The sequence below is a fragment of the Lissotriton helveticus genome, chromosome 2_1, assembly GCF_964261635.1.
Source record: "Lissotriton helveticus chromosome 2_1, aLisHel1.1, whole genome shotgun sequence".
Taxonomy (NCBI): Eukaryota; Metazoa; Chordata; class Amphibia; order Caudata; family Salamandridae; genus Lissotriton; species Lissotriton helveticus.
In genome coordinates this window covers 1,604,814,436-1,604,837,536 of record NC_136059.1, presented here as the reverse complement: position 1 = coordinate 1,604,837,536, position 23,101 = coordinate 1,604,814,436, and the positions used below count along the sequence as shown (strand labels likewise).

General features: G+C 42.2%; 1 protein-coding gene and 1 long non-coding RNA gene across 10 annotated transcripts in view; one reads left to right on the top strand and one right to left on the bottom strand.

Annotated features, from left to right (window-relative positions):
* The window catches only part of LOC144818801 (uncharacterized), a 136,119-nt gene extending 133,151 nt beyond the window's left edge, over window positions 1-2,968 (bottom strand). Inside the window, exon 1 of the long non-coding RNA XR_013607162.1 lies at window positions 2,854-2,968. This is a non-coding gene — a long non-coding RNA (uncharacterized LOC144818801). The remainder of the gene's footprint in view (window positions 1-2,853) is intronic.
* ADGRL3 (adhesion G protein-coupled receptor L3) overlaps window positions 1-23,101 on the top strand; it is a 777,598-nt gene that overhangs the window by 38,945 nt on the left and 715,552 nt on the right. The gene's annotated exons all lie outside the window — the stretch shown is intronic.

Here is a 23,101-nt window from a genome sequence, read left to right as displayed (position 1 = left end):
TTCATCCTTATTGATGTCCGCCCGCATGTGCTGGAGTATGCGTTTGTGGCCCTGTAGCTTGGTACTACCCACGTACCGTAGCCCACACGCACACTCCAGCACATACACGACGAAATCTGATTTGCATGTCAATTTTTTGCTAATCAGATTTGGAACCTCGCTAAATGGGGATGTAAAAGTTGTTTTATTCTTCCCCATGGTGCAAGCCTTGCAAGTGGCACACTTTAAGAAGCCCTTACTTTGCAGGAGCCAGTTATTCTTGCTCGCCACCTCCGCACTGCTCTTGACAAGCATGTCGCCCATTGACCTGGCATGACTATAAGTTATGGCTGGATGGCCAGCCAAAGTCTTGCCAATCACGTGATCCCCCATGACTATTGGCCAGTTTTTGCGAAAGATCCTCGGCAATTGCTTGTGTTGGTGGCTGTACGCTGTGATAAGCCTCGGTTGCCCACCTGCACTATCTTTCACTTTTGAAGTTTCATTGGGTTTCTCCTCGGTGTTGGGCAGAGTATTAATCCTTAATATATATATATCCTGGACACTCTAACCACTTCCAAAATCCCGCCGACGGCGGTTTGGCGAGGAAATATAGGCAAATTGCTAAGGCAAAGGAGTGTCACCCTACTGCTGTTAGAGATGTTATTATTTTATTTTTTGCTATTTTGGAGCTGGTATCTCAGTGATGAGTGGTTTGTGCACATTTAAGTGCACATGACTGCTTGGCCGGCCGTCTTGGACAGTCCAAACAGTCATGTGCACTTTGCATATTCCTCTCCAGGCTCTAATGCTCAGCCTGGTGGGGAATATACAAAGGCTCCCTGTCCCCATCTGAGCACCAATCACACTACTGCATTGCAGCGTTGTGATTGGCTCAGGGGAGCCTGTGTGCCAGAGTGCTCCCTGCAGCTTCTTCCAGACTGGAGTCAGGAAGAGAAGCAAAGCGGAGACCCAGGAGAGGCGGCGAAAAAAGGTAAATGGGTTTTTATTTATACTTTTCAATCCCCCATTCGCTACCAGCTGCCACTGGAGGGAACCCTCACATCTCTTACACGTAAATAGTATTTGCACACTTTGAAGGGGACCACCCTACACATCTCTTACATTAAATTTCTGTGCACAGTTGACATCATTGATGAATGGACCCAAAAATGTTTCTCACAAGAATATCTTTGCACAGTTGTCAGCGATGATTAAAGGGTCCTGACACATCTATTACTCTAAAATATCTGGCTCACATTTTGCATCTATGTTGAAGGCACCTTGCACTCCCTGACCAGCATGCCTGTCCAAATTTGGCATCTACGTTAAAACTACCCCCAATTTCTCTTGCACTAATATTTCTGTACAATATTAGTACCTTGCGTTGTATCAGTAGACAGGTAGGCAATTCATCATAGTTTTATTGAAGAATTAAAAGCAATTTGGACAACCAAACTCTGAAATTCAGTGGCTGCTTGAATAAGGAACATTGGTAATCACCATCAATTCTAGAAAGCCTTAAAGATTTGACTCTTCCCTATAAACACAGGTTGCAGAATACAATCTATGCACACTGGTTAATAGATGAGCACATGTGCATCTCTTCTCACCCTCCCTGCAACACTTCATGCATATGCAGTCCAATATATGTGGCAATGTTTGGAGTAAGGCTGTGTCCCTCACACACGTCAACCAACATGTAAATAAAGGAAATAATACACCCATCACCGCTCCGACCACGATAACTGATGAACCGTAGCACATTCCAACCTCATCAGGGGTATGGAACACCTAAAAAAAATGTCCAACACAAAACAACTATCGAAACATTTTTGGGTGTCGAGTGAAAAATGTATCTGCCAGTCGGTGCAGGTTAGTGCGATTAGGCGGTGGAGCAGGGCGGGCGGGGCGCCTTCGGGGGTGGGGGTGGGGTGGAAGTCGTAAGACAACAAACTAGGTTTTATTTATTTATTTAATTTGACCTATTCCATCATCTGTCGACTCCCCCACCCTACCTCACCGGCCGCGGCTGGTACCTGCTGATAGTTGTTCACTTTGAAAAATAGTGTATTACGGTATATTAGAAATACCAATGACAATATATATTGTTTACTGAGGAGCAATGAAGAATATTCAATTTCTAATCACTGACATATTTTGGATTCTTTGAAGTCATTTTGAAAAATATACCCTAGTTAAGAAGCATTATAAATTGTTAGCTACCAAAAGCGGACAGACCATGCTGCATGGTGATCTCCAGAAAAGGAACAGTTACAATAAAACAAATTACAATATTTACTAAGGGCCTTTCTCAAAACCTTATTTAAAGTGAAGCCGCTCAGTATTTCCAAAAATATTTTAGTATACAGGGAACTGAAATCTTGTGCAGTTCCTTCGCACTTTCCCACTTCTTCCCTTCTCTCCTCACCCATGTGATTGGCTTCCTTAGAAAATACGCAGCTGTTGGTAAACTGAATGTCTCAGAGTGATTTTAAATAGCCATAATATGGCACGTTAGCGCTACAACACACAGAGTGAAATAAAAACCGTAAAACAAACTGTACACCAGGGGTCAGGGTTGTAATTGAATTTAAGAATTGTAGGCTTCGATCCCAGAAAGACCCATCATTCAGAATTTTCACTGCACCAAAAAACAATCGTTTATAAAACATCACCCGTGAAGCATTATTTTAAATATCTACAAATGGCCCCTGTTGCCATGGTTATCATTAGACGGTATCCCACCTCTGCAGAAAGATGGCTGGTGAGGTGGGTCTCCGTGCAACACTAGAACAGACTGATAGCTTAGGGTAGTGAAATCCCAGGGATACTCTAAAATCAACTCAAGAGGCAATAAATCACGATTATTACCTTGAAGTGATGTAGTGTCCTTCCAGTTGATTTTAGGGCACGCCGGGGCCCGAGGATCAATCATTCTTTGTGTCATTGGAGATGGAGAACCTCTCGTGGAGGCCGGCCTCCTGTCAGCTCGGGCTGACCTCCCCGGAGTGACGGTCTACGGTGGCTGCCGAGGACACGTCCTGGTACTCGGAAGAAATAAGCGCGCGCTTCTCTCTTTCTCTTTCTTGTTCTTTCTTTTCTTTCCTTCTTTTTCTTTCTTCTCTTTCTATTTACTTCTTTTTGTTTTTCTTTCATTCCATTATTTAATCCTTTTCTTTCCTTAAAACCATAAAATGTCAAATGCTGTTTCATTTTCCGGTGCATATTTTTCTTTCTGCTTTCCCTTTTCTGGCATTGTTTTCCTTTGTCTTAGTTTCTATAGTATTAGTTATTCAGCCAAATTATAAATTCAGTTGCATATTAATGCTTCCTGTTCTAAACGCATTGACTTATATTGTACCTATGTCTTTAAATTCTTTAATAAAGCTCTTAAACAAAAAAAACAAAAAAAGAAATAAGCGCACCCTCCTGGATTCCTTGATAGTCTCAGATGGAAAAGTGTCGAGGGAATTAATAGAACTTTTTTTTACTTTACTTATAATGTCTACCATTACCGATGACTGGCGTTATAAGTTTTACAGATTCAGCCCAATCTTTATTTAATTGTGGCGCAGAAAGCTGGAACTCCATTTCATCTGATTGAGCACATACGTGAATGAAGACGGGGTTTTATTACCCGGCCTTTTCAGGAAAATTCTGTCAGGGAGATGTAGACGAAGGCCAATTCAAACAAATTTAAGTGAAAACACCTCCGAGGAATAAAAACGGTTTATAAAATGCAATAAAAGCCCTAATAGAGCTTCAGTCGGATTACCCATGTTTTACAGACATGTTAGAATGTTAGTAGGTTGGATCCTCTAAAGTTAACAAAAAATCGATTTCCCCTTTGAAACACAGTTCTGTCATTAGAGTCTGTTACATAACCAGTTCTGAAAAAGTTATAGTAATATTCGATAAAATAGAGATCGTTCTCAAAATGTATAGGCAGCAGTCTTCCTTAATGAAATACACTATACAATAGTACATAAATAGTGATAGCGTAAAAAAGTTATTGAATTTAAAATAATAAAATGCAATTAAAAGCATGTGACCATTGACATTAAAAACAAATATTACCAGAGGAGTTGTAATCTAGTACAAAAAGGCAGTAACACATGCCCTGCTTCCAGATACCTACGTTTCTTGTTGGTTTCATCAAACTTGTTCTTAGTATGTCTTGTACTAAATGTTAAAGTGTGTTTTTGTAGCTCGACTGCTGCTGTTGCTGTTTCGTTGCGCTACTGGCATCACTGTTTCCCTGCTACACAGCTGTCTCGACCACAGAAGGATGAAAGAGTGAGCCAGCTCTGTCATGATTTAAAGCTAAGACCAGCAGGTTACAGACAGACCTCAACAGTGAAGGTTTAACTCTTTAATCTGTCTCACCACCTTGTTTGTATAATCAGCTTTGTAAGTGATTCAAATACCCATTCCCACATAAAGACATCCCTAATCCACGCTGTCTGAATCCACGTAATGCCTATCAGTCAGTGCTATCTCCAATTAACTAACTGCTCTTTCTTAGCTGATGTGATATCTTCTCTAGCAGTGTCAGAGTTGATTATGTTAAACATGCAATTTCCATATTTCATACACATATTATATTTATTTTTGCATCTTGGCACATGGGACACTTAGAATGGAGCTGAACCCCACTGAAATCAAAGAACCCAACCTGCACAAGAGCACACAGTTGAATAATCCTTCAGCTCCCAAATGTGACTTTGAAGTCTTGATACTTCTTTCCTGATAACACTCATTAGGAGCCTCTCTTAGGGCCCAATTACGAGTCTGGCGGTCCTCGGACCGCCAGACTCATGGTGAGGCGGCGGTGGTGGTCTTCCAACCATCACAATACGACCTTGGAATTTGTGCTGCTCTGGGACTGCCTACTCTGCCAGGGAACTGCTGTTCCCTGGCGGTGGCACGGCGGGCTCGAGGCAGTAAAAAGCATGGCAGGACCGCTGCGGTCCCACCAAGCACATTACGACTTTCCTCACCGCCACTGATTTTATGGAGGTCTTTCCTCCATAAAAACAGTGGCAGGGAGGAACGAAAGGGGGCCCTACAGCGCCCACTTGTGCCTCACTCCATGTGGATGCACACATGGAGGCACAACATGTGCTCCCCTGCGTGCATGCACCCCCAGTTCCAGCACGGTGTGGACTTCACAGTACATGTCATGCTGGTACTTCCTTTAACGTTCCCATTGCAGTGCCTATTTTATAGGCTCCGCAAAGGGAACGCCAAAGTAACCGCCTGCCAGTGACTAAAAAAGTCATAATATGGCGGGTGGTTCTTACACGGGTTTGGCAGTGCAGCGGCAGGGCGCTTCCGCTGCTGAACCACTAAACACATAATCGGGTCCTACATGTACACAGTGTGCCAGGGATGAACTTATTGTTTCCTTAGGCAGGTCTAGTATGTTGCCGGATGAAAGGAAAGGATGACACAACTTCTTTTGGCAATATAGTCTAAAGTTTAATAGTGCACACAGAAGGTAGGACAGTTCAGTGGAACTGGAATCTGAGCTTCAACTTACAATGGGCGGCCAATTTCTTTTATACATTTTTAAGAGTAAATACATGATACATTTGCATATGCAATAATGCATTTGCTTAAGCGCAACCTTATATCAAAAGTAATGCTTTCTGCAAAAAAGCTAATCACGTGTTTATGAAATGCGATGCATGTGCATGTGTTATTTTGATTACGCTTTTACACTACCACTTGTACTACCGGTTGTCCTTGGCTTGTCTTTTTGATGTTTAGCAATGCTCTACTCCCTACATGTCTACTGCTCTGCAGGGCCTAATCTCCCACCTATCCTGTGCCTCTGTGCTACCTTATCTACATATTTCTCAGAGGCGTGTTCTCGTAATGCTGGCCTGTAACTTTCCATTTCTGCTATGTCTAATAATATATCTCTAGTCTACTGAAGCTCATCTCTACTTCTACTAATAGTAGTTTTACTACTGGTACAATCACTACCACATTTGTACTACTACTACTTCCAATACTGTTACAATTACTATTACTACTGCTACTACTGGTACTAGTACTTACTACTTCTTCTACAACAGCTACTACTACTACTAACAATAATAATAGTAATATCAGTAATGATAGAAATACTTCTGCTACTAATAGCATAAACCTGCTCTTGAAACACACACTCTACAGGCGTGTACTTCATTGCATACAAAAGAACCCTGTATTAATTTTCTTAGAATGTTATAAGATGTCCATAAATATCATTTCACTTATATACATTGAAACTTTGATTTATTTTACTCTTTTGATATCACTTTTGCATTGAGTAAGCACAATGTACAGGAAACAGACTTACAAGAAGTATCTTGTAAATACTTTGTGCCATGGAGAGAACATTGTATCAAACAATTTCTTCTTTTCCTCGTTGAAATGCAGAGTTCGGTCTATTGGAGTTTATCATCTTTAGTGTGGAATGTTTGTCCTTGTCTGGCAAATTTAACAGCCCCCTATGCCATCATTCCTTAGACCTCGAAGCAGACTTGATCACACGCCACTTGTTTTAGCCACTAGCAGCGAGTTTCCTTCTAACTCTACCAGGTTCAGATGCTCTCATCTTCCTTTGTCCCTTGCAATAAAAGAAGCCAGGTTAAGGTGTTCTCTTGCCGACTGAGTTAAAACATCTGCCCCATGTGGGTTAGCTGTGGGTGCAATGTATTGTTTAAGACTGAGAGGCAATTAGAATTCAAATTTAGGAGTAAATGAGAAAAATATTTTTAAAAATGAGAAAAATGGTGTAGAAAAATACAAGATGGTGGATACCGTAACCTCCAGTGGTGAGAGATTTTCCATACCTGTACAATACATTTATACTTTGTGGAATAGCTCCCCACTTCTCAGTGCCTGTGGCTCACTGAAGCCTCACACTTACCTTGACTCCAGTATTTTGTATTATAAGACATAAAGTACCTTTTGTATAATCGTAAATCTGGTTATATCCTGCCCCCCTTCACCCCATTTCAGCATCATTTCCCTTCCACTCTGCCCTTTTGATCTGCTTGAAAAAACATGAAACATGGCGGCCGGCGTGACCGGCTGTGAACAATAACTGCGCATCCCAGATAGCTCCCTGCCTCTGCCTTTGTCGCGGCCTGTCTCGAGCATCTGTAGATACACGAAGTAATCACAGATAATGCCTGAATCTGATGACGGGCATTCTCTCGCCATTCTAGTGGGAGATTAAACTGGCGACAGTCACTCACAAATGACATTTTATTTCTCAAACTCTAAAGCTCGCGCCCAGAGGAAATCTGATTTAATGATATGGGCAGAAGTCATGAATAAATATTCGGCGCTGCGCTCAAGTGCTGTGCCTGCTCCCCCGGGGGAACGCTTTGCGTTAGGCGTAATAATAATTTAGCCACTTGCTTTGCACTTTTATTTACCCAGAGCGCTCCGCATAAAGCTTTGCATGCAGTTTATAGCCAGTATCGTTTGAGACTGTGGCTATAATACCTCCGGAGGTTTGGAGACTTACCGATCATTGAGCTGTATCACAAGGTACCAGCCTTTAGGTGCCAGAGTGCATGGCAGCAAGAGTGAATAGTAAAGGTTATATAGAGAAGATCAAAGAGAGGTGACCATGCCCCCAAAATTAATTAATTAATTGTGGGTTTCTAAAGCGCTAGAATCGACTCCCGAAGGAGTATCTCTGCGCTGTAGACCGCTGGGGAACCCGTCCTGGCTTTCCCTGTGAGATGGTCTCTACTGGGTATCTCCAAGGTGAAACCAGGCATCCCCAGCGTATGTGGGGGGCCGTTGTGGAGATGAGGCAAGCTAATGCCCAGAGTTGCAGAGTGTGATCTCTGGTTAGAGTAGGCACCGAGGCGAGAATTATCGAGTCCGCTGACCCTGGTCCACGACCCTGCCCCGTCAGGGATAGAACCCTGATCTCGGGCCGTCTTCTGCTTCCGGGTCTGCCGCCTCTAACCAGTGAGCCACACCACTCCACTCCACTCCACTCCACTCCAAATTGAAGAGACTAATAAAAAATGTAAGGGCTCAATTTGTTAAACTTTTTTGTTTTTTTAGTTTTTATAGCGTGAGCTCGACCCGAAGGTATTAGGCCGCTTTACAAGAGCAGGGGCCGTAGCACAGAAGCTGCCCCCAGGGCACGTTGGTATTATAGAAGGGGGTGCAGACGCTTGTGCGTTCCGTTCTATAATACCGATAGCGCTGGCACACTTAATGCACCGCCTTCAGAGGGTGTTCCCTCAATTGCATAGGGGCGTGCCCTATGCATATGAGGAAATTCCTTTGACTCTGCGCCCGCACCATATTACAGACACTGGCGCAGAGTCAAAGAAGCCCTCAAGAGGCACACTTGTGCACCCCCTGAGAGCAGCCCTGTGCAAGGGGTAAAGACCCTCCAGACATCCCCTTGCAGGCGGGTGCAGTCACTGACTGCACTCACCTCCAAGGGGATAGCTAATCCCCTTTGAAAGTGCAGGCGGGTGCCGCCTGCGATGTTCACATGAATGTACTGCCCTGGGTGCAGCACATATTTCATAATAGGGCGGACTGGCATTTTTTGCTCCGGGCGCACCTTTTGAAACAAGCACCAGGCGCAAACAATGCCAATACTTAATACGGCCCCTGTTGTGTTACAGACGGACACATTCATTTTGTTAGGCACAGGGAGTTTAAGTGATTTGCCCAGAATCACAGGATGTTGAGTGTCACTTGAATTCGGTTCCCCAGTTTCGAGGTCGACCGCTCTAGCTGTTAGTTCCCGGGTATGACTTTCTGCTCAGAATCACAAGTCTGGTACTGTTGAAAGTCGGTTTGCATATGCAAAGGCTGTGTAGTCTTGAAACTATCTCATGCCTCTTTAATTCAACACCAGGCACTCTTGGCTCCTTTATTTCACTCTTGCGGGTCCCTGCTCTCGATATTTGTCACAGTTTTTCAGGGTTTCTCTTCCTTCTCCTGTTCCTCTTGTGTGTTTTTCACTCTCTTGCTCAGGGTCAAAGTGTGATGAGGAAAAATAAGTGCTGGTCCCCAAAGTACCAGGGGCTTTTTCTGTGACCACTGGCTCAAATTAAGCACTGCTACATTCATGAAACAGCACATGTCATGGTGTTGTTCTGCTTGTTTATGGTATTTCCGGTTCTTGGAGTGAAAGGATGCGGAAGATGAGGGAAGGCCCCACCACAAGGAATGGTTGCAATGTGAAATCCAATCACAAACCTTTCCTTGTTTTAAATGATTGTTTGAGATCGAGGGCACGGCGTATGTCCTGTGTTTGTTTCATCAAAATCAATGCTAGCCTCCATTTCTGCCTTATGCCAGTATGTTATCCGACACAGTATTTGAGAGTCATCACATTTATTGAATGCATTTCATCCACGGCACGTGCAAGTAAGAACAGTAGGGCGGTGGGGCAGGGTGGGGTTCGACAGACAACCACAAGGGAAAAATAATTATTTATTTAATTTTCCCTCTTGGTCATCTGTCGAATCCCTCCTAACCCGGCCCCACCGCTCAACGCTCTTACCGGCACGGGTCGCGACTGATGCATCCCTGCATCTCTCTAGTCAAGCTGAAGCTTTTGAAGATGCTTAGTGTTTTGGTAGTACCTGTGTGATAACAGTGTATGGTACCGTACTCTAACTCTTCAAGGCAGGGCAAACCTCACTGAGAAATGTCAATGACAGAGGTCTTTAATGTATGCAATTTTTTGCCAGCTTGTGGAATTTCAAATCTGTCATGTCACTGACGTTTGTTATCTTAAAGCCACGCTTAATTAAAAAGCTGCCTATTAGTTGTCACTATGAAGGATACTGGGGAGAAAGAAATCTAATATTGTTTTGTTGTTATACTTAGCATGATTGAAAAAAAAAAAGAAATTGACATCTTGGTCAGTAGCCAAATCAGTAATGAATTCATATCTCCTGCAGACACCTTAAACTGTGCGACTGTCGGATAGATGTGTGTAGAACTTGTGTGTTATAAGATTAAATGTACATTAAGATGCATGGCAGTTGCTTACCTGTGCTCCTGGGCTAAGGGTCATTAGTTTTGAATAGATACCTCTTGCATCAACAGATAAAGTTCCGAAGCACGATGCGTTCGAGGTATAGCGTGTAAATATAAAACCTGTCCACTTGATTATCTTAGACTTTGTAGTCAAAGCCGGTTACAAGAGAACACATTCAGGTTTGTAGAATGTATACATTTCACACATGGCAAATATTTATATACCACGAAGTAGCCAACAACAGTTGCATCCCGACTCAATAAGTAAACGCCTTGAGCCAGGGAATCATTAGTGTTGGACAGGGACACCAAATGGGCCTGGGTACCCAAATATAAGTGACAAACATTCGTGGATCGCAACCTTTGCCTACTTAGAACTGGGGGTTATTTTTTGTAGAAATACATGGTAAAGCAAATTATTTCTCAAGCCATCTTCCAAACTCTCTTTTCTGCAGTTTTCATTATTCCACCTCCCCTCGTATCTTCCCATCAGTCTTATTCTTCTCTCTTCTGTTCATCTCCTTCCCTCTGCTCTCTTTTCCTCAATTTTATGATCCCTTCTCTCTGTTTTTCCTCTCACCATATCCAGGAGTGTTGCTTAGTCAACAAGATTCAGGGGGGTGAATCTCAAATTTCCCAACACAAAAACAATGGGCTGCAGGGCGGAAGGTTGAGATGACCAAGGTTCAGGATAGGCTGTATCCAAGAGAAACAGGGCCAGTACTGATTGGCGTTAGGTGGGCCTCTGTCTAGAGTGGCACAGAGGGTGAAAAGCTATGGGTTGAAAAGCTACCCCAAGTGATTGCAGATGGTTAGACTATTAGTAAGCATTCATCCCATCACCTTTGGGTGTTTGATTGACAGTAGTATGCCTAGAAACCTGAGAATAGCTCAGCTTTCCAAGCCTATTACTACCAATGATTGTGAATTCCAAAAAGAAGTATATTTGCACCCCTTTAAAAAGTACATCTTTGGGTGCAGATTTAATATTTTGTTTTGCTAAAGCAGTCGCTATTTGGGCCTGAAACATGAAGGTAACTTACACTTTTGAGTAAGTTTACAATTATTTTACTAGTCACAAAGTCTTGGTGGAAATTTTTTCTAAAAGTGTAACTTACAGGTTTCACCAAATTGAAGGGCCTGAGGGCTATTCGCAAACTGCATTTTCTAGTACTACAAAATGCCATTCATAAACTACTCTTCTAGAGTACTACTGCAAAGAACACAGTAGCAATTTAGAAGTGCAGTTTTTGAACTGCATTTTGTAGTATGTTTGTACAGCTATTGTAGTACTACAAAATGCAGTTTGTGAATAGCTTTGAGGCCCTTCGTGTAAACCCTAAAGCAGTCATGTAAGCATAATCGTATCCTAGATTCTTATTGTAAATGGAGCACAAGGCCGGAGTGTGAACCCAAAGCAGCCACGGCAATTTTGTCGGCCGAGCCGGGAAAGGGCGGGGGTGCAAGTGTGCACTGCTGTTGTTGTTACTGGGGGCGATATTGCAGCACTGCTGCAAAACTGGCCCCAGTAACAAAACTAGCCCCCATCACTGAAACACCGGCCCATACACTTCCAGTCTTTTAGTTCTTGAGACATTCAGTGTGACATTAAGAAGGCACTCCCTTTGGGGCCCTGCACTGCAACTCTGGTCATTCTGTGGACTTGAACATGGCCGACTGTAAGGAAGCTCCATGAAGGAGCTCCCCAGGCTAGGGATCGCCCTTACCTTACCCTATATGTAACTCATCCAACTTTTACTTTGCCAACAATGTACAGCGCACTGATTTCCCTTGGGTCGAGTTTGCTCTATACAAAACTCAATAAATAAAATGGTTATGAATAACGTTGACATTGTTACTGTGCATACTTTGATGATGTATATTACTCAAATGCCAATAAAAATATTAAAAAAAATAAAAATAAAAAAGATGTGCTTTTACAGATCACATCCTGAACTCAAGTATCTTAGTGTACTCTCATATGTAATCCTAATGCAAATCTGAAATAAAATATGTACCTAGGATCACAGAATTTGAGCAAGCAGGGAAGCCACAACACATTTTGAAATTCAGCTACCAGATGTGTATCTCTGTCTTTCTCCTCTTTTACAGCAAAGGTCACTGTTTTGTCTTTTATTCTTGGCCCACGATGAAACCCGACACAGTTATAGCAGACCTGACTGAGGGCCCCTTGACCCAACTACCATGCCAAGAATGCATTTATTTAGGTTTGGGTTACCCACCAACCACCCACCTGAAGCTGTGTACACCCCTGACCATATTGTCCTCATTTTTCTCTTGTCCAGCATATGTTCCTCTCTTTTCCTCTCGCCTCACTTTTTTCTCCATTCAATACTTTTCCTTTCCTACCCTTTCCTCTTCTCCATTCTTTTGCGTCCCTAGCAATTCTCACTGTTACTTTTTTAGTCCTTGTTCTCATCTGCTGATGCATTCTCAAATAATTTTTTCTCTCAACCCTCTTCTCCATTTTTACCATTCACTTTTTATTTCTCCCTTTCCTCATGCCCAGCCTCTGCTTTTTCCTCTCCCCTTAGCTCTGCTCTTCCTCTAACTCAGTTAAGCACTCCACCCTCGTATTCTGTGCTAAGCATTTCTCTTCTTTTTTAGCATTCATCTTGCTTTCATACCAGCATTTTTCTTTCAGACCATCACCATCCATTTCCTCTTTTCCGACTTTCTGTCTGTGTTTCCCCTCTTTGATCTCATATTCTCTTCCCCCTTTGCTCTTCCACTGACTACGGCTGAGCTTTACCCTCTTTGTACCTAGTGTGGGCAGCTTTACATTGTCAACTCAGAGGATTCTTTGAGAGCACTTACTCATGAGAAGGCGTTTGGGGTGACCTTGACCGCGAATTTTGGGGGTTTTATGGAGCGCCACCATACCCAAGCCAGGCCCATAGCCTATTTAAAAACAAGACTTCTAACCAGTCATTGAGTTTTTAAGTATGATCACTTGTTTCATACTTTATCTAAGTTTCAGTGCCTCTTCCTCCTCCCAAAGTGAACCTTTTGTGATCACTATAACCACCCTTAAGCGCATGCGCGCTAGCGGTTTTCCCGCTGCGCGCTGCATTTTTCAGAAACCCGCGTTACATGACGAGCTCAGCTCGCCATCAGCGTACGACAGGCGTCGCTGATGACGAGCTGAGCTCGTCATCAGCGTCGAAGGGGTTAAAGAGTCATGGTTAGCAGGGGTGTTACTAAGTTATATAAAACAATCATTAGGAATAAGAACATAACTTATAAAGACAGATGATGGGCATCCTTAATAGAGGTAATTGAAGACAAAATTGTGAAAGGTTTCTGGCGCCTGGTACAAGAAAGCTCCAGTAAAGTGTTATGGTCTCTGCAGTGCTCGGTTCCAGAGGATAAATGTGTGGATTACCTGGAGGAAATCAATGGGAAGTGGCCAACTGTAGATAAAATAAGTACAACAGCATGGCCAGGTGTGAGGGAAGAGTTAAAAGACCATTTTACCCCTGCCACATTAGGAAGATAATATCTAGCCTAAACTTAACCCATGCAGCTGGCTCAGATAATTTGCTGGCTGTTATTATAAAAACTAAACCAGAATGGTGTCAGAGTTCCTTCCGAATATGTTCCAGGGGATTCTTGAGACAGGGATTGTGCCAGATAATTGGAAAAGAGCTATCGTTAGACCAATCCACAAAAAAGGCTACGGAAATGCCCCAAAAACTACAGACTAATAAACCTACTAGACATAGGTGAAAAAGTATTCGCCAAAGTAATCTTGGGACTACTTAAAGACTGGGCGAAAGAAAAACAGATTGTGCCCCCAGAACAGAGAGGGTTTAAAGAGGGACACTTAACGGTGGACCGTTGCTTCGCCCTCTGGGCAATTGCGCGCAAGTCGCTCAAGTAGAAGGGTAGTCTGTTTTGCTGCTTCGTGGACTTCCGCACAGCTTTTGACCTGGTGGACAGGGAGCAGCTGTGGTCGACCTTGATAGGGTACAATATCCCGGGGGATCTACTGAGCTTGATTCGAGCGCTGCATACGGAAAACTGGGCCCCAATAATTTTGGATGTAGAGGGGAGTTTATCGTGGAAAATCCAAATGGGTAATTGTCTAAGGCAGGGGTGCGTACTGGCCCTCCTGGTCTTTTCCCTGTTTATCGCGGACTTGACCCTAAACTTCGGAAACGCAAAAGGGGCAAGCCCGAAGCAAGGTTGGAAACATATTTCATGTTTACTTTACGCAGACGACCTGGTAATCATGAACCAGACAGAGATTGGTTTACAAAGAAAATTATGATAGATTTCGAAGAAGCACACCTCAATTTGAACTCATTTAATGTTTTCGCAATTGATTGTTCTGTTTGTTATTTACAAGCGTGCTGTAGAGGTGGCACGTCTGTCCACACTCCGTGTCTTAACAATGACCTTCCTACCTTGAGTGGTCTAGCCACTCAACCTCTACGCACTGTTGCTATATGTGAATAATTCACAATTAATTAATCTTCTGAAACAAGTTTTCAAAACACTTTACTGGTTTCATTATTTGAATTTAACCATAAACAAATCTTTTACTTTTATGAATATTGATTTGATTTAAGTCATCAAACAATACATCTATAGCATTTCATTTAGAAACACACATTATTTGAACTGTTTTCCATTATATGACATTTTTACAAAGCGTGACAAGCTGATGGTTGAAGCCCGATGCATTTCGAGTCTTGAGAAGTGAACGGCAGTAGTCGAGTTGCCCAAATAGTATAAGGAGAGAGATTGCTCATGAGAACAGTGTGGCGACTGGCACCGTATCGAGTAAGGAGTACGCATCAGAGTGGTGACTTTGAAGGTAGATATGGGCGATTACAAGCGCTATAAATTCTCGGAGGTTTAAACAGAACGTGAGTGTAAACAGCGTGTTTCGTGTTTCCAGGTGTAAGGAAGGTTGTCGTTTTCGAAGGTAGTGACGGTTTGAATACAGAGAAGATTAAGCGAGGTAAGATAGTGTAATACACCCAGTGCATTAGAAACAGAGTTTCTCGGCGCACTAAAATTGAGCACAGCTGCCTCAGTGAAGGGCTTAAAAAGATTTAATAATGTTTATGGTGAAATGTCCGACAGACCTCTTCTAAAAGCTTATTCTGCAATGGTTCCACCCCAATTTTTGTATGGTGCAGAGGTGCTTTACTTGAGTGTCAAAAATCGGTGGGACATGGAAGAGGGAAATAGCCTGAAAAATCTATTCTCTCTGTCTAAATCGTCAATGGTACAGGCAGCGAGACTAGAACTGGGAATCACCTCATGGGGTATAACAGCTTGCATGGCACTGCTACGCTTTTGGCAACATTTGGGTTCGGGTGATGAACACAAAATCTTATAAGGGTGCAGGAATTAAATTGTAAATAGTGAGCTAAATTGGGCAAAAGAGACCAGAGACATTGTCAATAAAGCGTGTGTAAAGTATGTTAAAGTTTATGCTGTGCCCCCTGTCCCTTCATCTCATGATAGACAAGAAGGAACTTAGGATCCTGGAAATAGAAACAACTCGAGTACAGGGCCAAGATTACCTCTTGAGGAAAAGCTCAGTTCTCCATATGGCCACAGTGTGGCAATAGGAACTACACTTCTCCTATATTGACGGGCTACCTAGCTGCCGTTAAGGCGAGAAGTGTTAAGGATGAGAATTGGAGTAAACCCATGTTAAGCAAACAAAGGGGTAAAACGTTCCGTGATAAATAATAAAGGAAAATGCACCTGCACCTTAGGAACAAGATGTGATATCATACATATTTTATTGGATTGTCAGAAGTTTTTAGAGATTCGAAGAGAGTTTTTATGTCCGATATTCAAAAAGTATGACATTAAAAATAGGACGCAAGCAGTAAGCCTTTTAGTGGAAATGATTAATTTAGACATAGCTTGTGCCATGGGAAAATATATTTAAAAAGTTAAAGAGTACCTTAAATGCATTGAGAATTGTGATGATTAGGTGTTATGTGCATGAGGAGAATGAGACACAAAAGGTTAGAAGCTATGTGGATAGAAACACACGATGTTTAAGGAGATTAAAATGAATTTAAGGAGATTAAAATGAATTTCTGTGTTTTAGAAATGTAAAAAATGTTCTTATGATTTTAAAAAAAGCCCTGAGAGATATTGGCTCCAAGAATGTGTATAGATCTATTTTAATTTTTTTTAAATATATATATCTATGGTATTGAATGCTATGTTAATTATTTGTATATACTTGTATGGTTGTAAAAGACCGAATAAAGTTTCTATTGAACTACTAAGTTATTCATTCTGGAATAAAACAGTATCTTAATCACTGGAACACCAGTGGTAAATTACAGTATCCACAAGGGACACTTCCTCGAACACACTGATTTCCCAGGGTCCCAACAAAAGCCTTGGGGATTTACTTCTGATTTTATGCCGTTTTCTGTGAGTATTGGAGCTTTTAGGAGCAGGCTCAATTCAATTCCAGTACTGAATTTTATTTAAAAAAGACAATTTGTAGGCACCACCAATAAGCTGGTCAGTTCTTTAGTGTGTCCAGAGACTATACAATGGAAAAAGCCCCCCCACCACCACATTCAACACTCTGCATGGCCCCATTTGTAGGTTTAATGGTGGAACAAATACTTTGTGCCTAATTTACAGTTCACTGGAGGGGGTACCCCATCACAAACATTCTGGATGTCCCATCTTTGCTATTACAAGTTCACTGTACTGAATGGTTGTTTAGTGAGTAAGTTGGAAACCTTGGAACCAGGAGACATTGTTTTTAATCCATGCTTCCCCATGTGGCCAAATCGTGACCTCCTGCACAATCCTTTTTCTGCGCATCTGTTTTTTGTCAGGAATGGAATTGCTTCAAATTTAGCTAACCACTTGTCATAAGTGTGTGGTCAGAAAACCTGACTGGAACCTAATGGACAGAGACTATTGTACCTGGGGACACAACGCACAGTCTCATGGTCTGATCGCTGAAATGTGGTACAGTGGGAACGTTATGGGTTTGGAACCGGCAATCCAGCGTTGTAATCGCATTTCTATTTTGCCAAGTTTTTTTTTATCTTGGTCGACATCTACTCCATATGCCTTTGTACTTGGTGTGACAACTTCTTAAAAAGCCTCTAGGCATGAAATCAACTCAATGAGATAAACTTAGAACAGGTCCTTTGTGCAGTTTTTAAACATCATCATATCATATTTTCATTGGCCAAATCAACATAAAATGATGACCTATTGCACCATCTTCCCTGATTCATGAATTACCATAACACCCTATTTGACTTAGAGCAATGGCTTTGTTATTAGAATTTTCAACATATCTCTGAGTGGTAGAAAAATAGATTTCAAACATTCTGCAGGTACAAAATTGTAGTTTTATTTTTTAAACACTTTGCAGTTAGTCTCCAGTGCTGTACTGCCCATTATCTCTCCTGACTAAGGATGAACTGGAATCTGTTTGAAAAGCGTCCTTGCTGATCTCCAGCCCCTGTAGAAAATGTGTGCAAATTCCCTCTTATTACCATCAGCGAATTTAAAAACATAATTTTAGTGTCTGACTTCATCCACAAGCACACCTGTGCTGCAGGAAGCTCCTACCACCCACCCACCACTTCATTGGGCACCCATCAAAGCAGGCCTCCTGCCATGTCCTCTCTGAGAAGCAATCATAAGAACATGTGTTGCAGAGGCCATCAAGAAGCCAATGGTCATTCTGGCCATGACAATGGGCCGGACCGCCACAGTGCACTCTGGGGGTCTGCAGCCTTCTAGGTTGTGTGGGAGGAGATCAAGTCAGACCACATCCCAAAACATTAGTAAAAAATAAAATGGCCACTGCTGGCCTCCATCAGTAGCCGTCAGGCACCGGCCGTTTGCCCGCCATTATCAATCAGTTCCTGAGGTTCATCTGTACTTGTTTCTAATAACATTTAATTAAGAGCAAGCAGGGGCGTAACACAATCCCCCACATCACCCGCGGTGCGAGTGCCCCCTAGCTGCAGGGGCCCCCCTCAGCACAGTACTCTGGTCTGAGCGCTCTGGATAAAATCCGAAGCGGGGGCTCCTCCGTGTACATTGCCGGGGGCCCTTTAAACGTTAGTTACGCCACTGAGAGCAAGGTTCAGTGTTATGGCTTTTGTGCCGGTTTCTCATATGTTTTTACAAACTATAAAAAGCAACCAGATTAAAAAAAAAGGGTATCATTATAATACTAAAAAGAGAGTCAGAATTTGGAGTAAAAAGAATCAGTTTTTGCCAAAATATTGAATTCTTTTACCTGCACAAATATCGACTTCAGAATATGTAGAACCACAACATTGTCAAGGTAAGCATATATATTTACTATCCCTTACCTCACAGGTATGTTCTTTGAAGATATATTGTTGTCACAGTACAAAGCAGTGCTGTTGAAAATAGTACATCTACTCAGACTTGTCTTTAGTCACCTTGTTGATATTGTGGCAGTTGATAATATGGATGGTAAAAAAAACGTGATCATGTGGCTGAACACCAAAAAATCTAGTTGAGGTAGGGTCGAAGGAGGGAGGGGAACGGATAGCAGGCAGGTTGAACTCCTTCAAGGCTTTGGATGATTTGGAGCCTCGAGTCTGTCTGCTTCCATTTTCCATCTAATTTGGCGGAAGGCGCAGTGGCATTCATAGTGAGTATTTCATGAAACTGCAGTGGGTTGATTCTGAGTCTGGTAGACTGATATCTCTAGGGGTAGAATTCCTTTTAGGATCAGGGTCGTCTTAAGAGCATCAACGGCCCGGGTCAAATCTGTGCACTGGGCCCTGCCTACACAACCACTCACAGGAATAAAAATGTTTAATGGAAAATTAGTGTTAAATTCTGGTCTGCATGGGTCCCCTATGCTCGTGGGACCCCCGGACAACTGCCCAGCGTGCCCATGCATCAGGACAGCACTGATTACACCAGGTGTAAATGTGTACCTCGTTTCTTATCCTCTCCTTTTTGCACTAGAACAGGAATCTTTCCTGCTCAATGCACAAGAAATTCCTTTACAGAAATGGGTAAAGATTCCCTAGGAAAAAGATCTGGAGCTGGTGATTACAGACCATGCATGTTGGTCTCTATTCTGGGTCCAGGAACTCAGAATAGGAGTGCTCGGGAGAGGAATTTTTGGCTGAAAGCAATGATTTGGGCCGCGGTAATCCTGTTTCCCGCAGAGTGCCACTAGTAATCACCTCAATGTTTTTTTAATTTATTTATTGTTTTCCATTTTGCCTTCTTTTCTTTTAAAGAGTGGTATGGTTGCATTACTATACTGAGTTGTATTTTTTTTGTAACCTTTTTTCTTCCTTCGGCCACTGTGTGTTGGCTGTCCGGGGGCGTAGCAATCAATAGTGCAGCCAGTGTAGTGACATCTGGGCTTATGGGTCTTAGAGACCCATTAAATACAATTCTGGCTGTAGTTTACTATCCATCCAACAGACAGAATGCCATTTCCCTTGCTTGTAGCATGGTCAGAGAGAACAGAAGTAGCAGTGGAGAGGGAAGGAAGCAAATAAATGATCAGGTAAATTGAGAGGATAAGCAGGGATAAAGGTGGGGTAAGGAGAGATGAGCTAGTGAGAGAAGTGTGAGCTGGAGAGAACTTAGGTAGAGAGTGGTGAGGTGTACAAAGAGATGACAAGTGATAAAGAGGTGAGATTAAGAGTGATGAGCTAGATGGTGGAAGAAACAGGGAGATTAAATTGAAACGGTGGCGCGGAGTGAGAGAGAGGGGTAAGGAAGAGAGAGGGGAAGTGAGTGGAGTGATGCATGGGTACAGAGAGCATTAGAGAGGTGAGGTTCTGAGAGACAGGTAGATAAAGGTAGGCTAGAGAGAGATGTATTGAAAGTGAGGTAGAGAGAGTGGAGATGGCATAGGTATCCTCAGATGTAGACAGAAGCAATGCAGGAGAGGCAAAGAAAGATGAGTGTGTGCCAGAAGAGGTATGGTGAAGTAAGACATGAAACTGAGAAAGAGATGTCAGTGAGTCCGAAAAATAATTAGAGGGTGGTATAAAGAGGTAAAACAGAAGTCACCGGAGCTAATAATAGAAGTAAGGTACAGGCAACGGTATGGTTTAGCGATTGGTGGGTTAGAGCAGGTAAGATATAACAAGATGGAAGGATATAAAGTGGTAAAGTAGGGATAGGTAGGCAATGCAGAGGTGGAGGTAGGCAGGGAAAAGAAGAGAGGTGGAGAAAGAAAAGGAGACCAAAGAGAGAGACATGGAGAAAGAGGGAGACTGGTGGCTCTCCAAATCACTTTACTTGTAAGCCCCTTCAAAGGTGGGTACCCTGAGCAATTGCCCAATGTTCTCCTGTCTTAAAATGCCTATCTCTAAATATGGGGCTTACAGAAACCTGAGGCTGCATTGGGCATGGTTGGCTGTACTGAAATTATTGAGAGTACCTTTGCTTGTGATGCTGGACCAGGCATGTGGCTATACATTTGGATTTGATTCTTTTTATGAGAATGTAATATATACCTTTGCATGTTTTGTTTGGGCCTGGTCTTTCAATATAATACTTCGGCTTTTGATGCTGTACATGAGAATTGCAGGCTATGCTAACCCATTTGAGGTACTGTCAAGTCATATTAAGGCGGTACTAAAGCTTTGCACCCTGTTTCTGGGAATACAATGCATGTTCTCGGCCCTTATACGTTGACTTTCAAATTAATGTATTTGGCATATTGTGGCCATATCTTGATATGTGATACTATCATATGATGCACTAATGGCAAATCTTGGCAGCACTCTACTTAATTCATGTAAGGTTAAGAAAATAGGCATTTGTAGGCTTTGGCAAAAGTATTGTTTTTTAATATTCATGAACGTTTGAAGGGTTTTTACATCTTCAGTGTTTGGACTTCTTGAGGGTCAATAGTCACATCAAATCATAATACAGTCTTTAAGGAGACTGTATGTCACTTTTGTGATGTCATCAGAAGGCAAAGGGTCTGTAATGTAATTTCCTTTTCCCCTGGCATCTTGATGAATCAGAATAAATGGCCGAAAACCTGAAATGATTGCCTTGTTAACTCATGGCTCCAGGACAAATTGATTGTCAATGAAGTCTAGACATTTTAACTTCATTTGTTACCTGATATCCATTCTCATTACTTGAGTGCGGCTAAGGATTTCAGTTTTTTTGACCTGTGGGGAGGAATTACGTTTTCAGAACCATGCGACTAGGCCGAGGAGATCCGTTTCATGCACGTACAATTTTGCATTAAATCCTGATCACTGGGTCTTGTTTCATTTTTGTGTTCCATCTGCGTAGGCTTTTTCGTCTGTTTTTTCCTTCTGCTTAGGATTTTTGAAAATAGTTTTTGGCCCTGGTAATCTGGTTGGAGCAGAAAAACTCGCACAGAAAGCGTGAATATTGAAGCTATGCCATCAATACTCACTATGCAAACTATATGGGAAATACATTGAGCGGGTCTCTGATGTTACTTTTGAGGGGCTTATCTCATGGGCAGTTTTCCAGCAGATGACTACCCAAGATTATTTCACATTAATATTCTTAATTTAACAAACACATAGTTTATGACACATGGGAAAACATAATTTCACACATCCCAAGATAGGACTGATAACTATTTCATTGATTGTCTTAAGTTTTTGATCTTGGTAGTTAGCATCAAAAGTAGGATAGACATGCCTATTGTTCCAAATACTGCTAAGATACTTTATAGGACAGAAGCGATAACCTCTTTAGTAATATTTATATTGAGTAGGCATTACAGCACACCAGTCAGGCAGGGACTGTCTGTTGGATTGGCAGAATGCATTTTGGAGGTGTCTGAGATGCCGTGCTCACCAAATATTATGGTAACCGTTTTGAAGCTGCTTCAGAAATATACAGTTCCTGCATTTGAGAGTCACCCATAACTTCCTAAGGTTCTGAATGCATTTCTTTAATCAGACAATGCCCTGGCTACTCAAGTGCCTAGAGATGATTTACATCTATACTATACAATATGCAAAGTGAGTCAAGTTTTGCCTATTGACCCAACCAATAGGCCTGGGGCCAGGTTTATCATTGGATTGCGTTGCTTTTGCATCGTGTCACAAGGGAACAATCAATCCTTAACTCAAATTTACTACGCGCAAGTCCATCCTCATGTTGCCCTGCTTTGCTTGGTAAATCTGGAATGACGCAATTCAGAGCAAGCGCTACCTTGTGTTACTCTGCCATGGGACGGCGTTACATGGGTGGAGCATGGGAAGACTAGTAAACGTGGGAATGTGCCAAAATGCTACGCCTTCCCGATAGAGACACAATGAGGAGAAATATCTTTATTTTAGTTATGGCGCAAAATGGTATGAATCATTTGATCACTCTGGAACTAAAGGCTTTTATTTCTGCTACTAAGATCTTCTAAGTCTTGCTGGACCGATGGATTAATGTCCGTGACACACAAATTAGTGTACTGCCTGCAGGACACTGGTTTGAATCATGGCGGGGCTGGCTGTCCATCTAAGGTTCATAACACCAGCACCACTAAGTTAGCTAGTGGATATTTACAGCACAGTAGAGCTGTAAGACTATGCTGGCAAGCACTATGTGAAATATTGGTAATATTTTTAACTGATGCAGCACAAAAACAGTGCATGCTTTGAATGCAGGCCTCAGCAGGAGAAATTTGTGGAAAATGATGCTGGGTTCCTCGAACCACCAAAAAGTAAACGCCTTTGAGGTTTTTCAGATCATGACCAAAACAAATGCAAATACTGTCCACTGAAATTAATTTTTCCCATACCTTGTAGTTTTGAGAAGTTCTGACCAGCTTGCTGGATATTTAGTAGTCATTAGCCGATTGAGCCCAACCGATCTTAGTCTCATCATGTTCATTTTTGCGAAGGTAGTATAGACATTGTGCACTTCCATCATTGGTTAGGATTTGATATCAGAAGTAGTGTACTTTATAAGGCACAGGCATTGGCATGGTTAATAGGTCTGGTGCTGTCTGCGAGCCGCTTGGATTTGCAAATTGGTTTTAGGAGTTGCAGTTATCTTGCCAATATCAAAAAGAAAAAAAAACATTGTCTGGAAGCAAAAA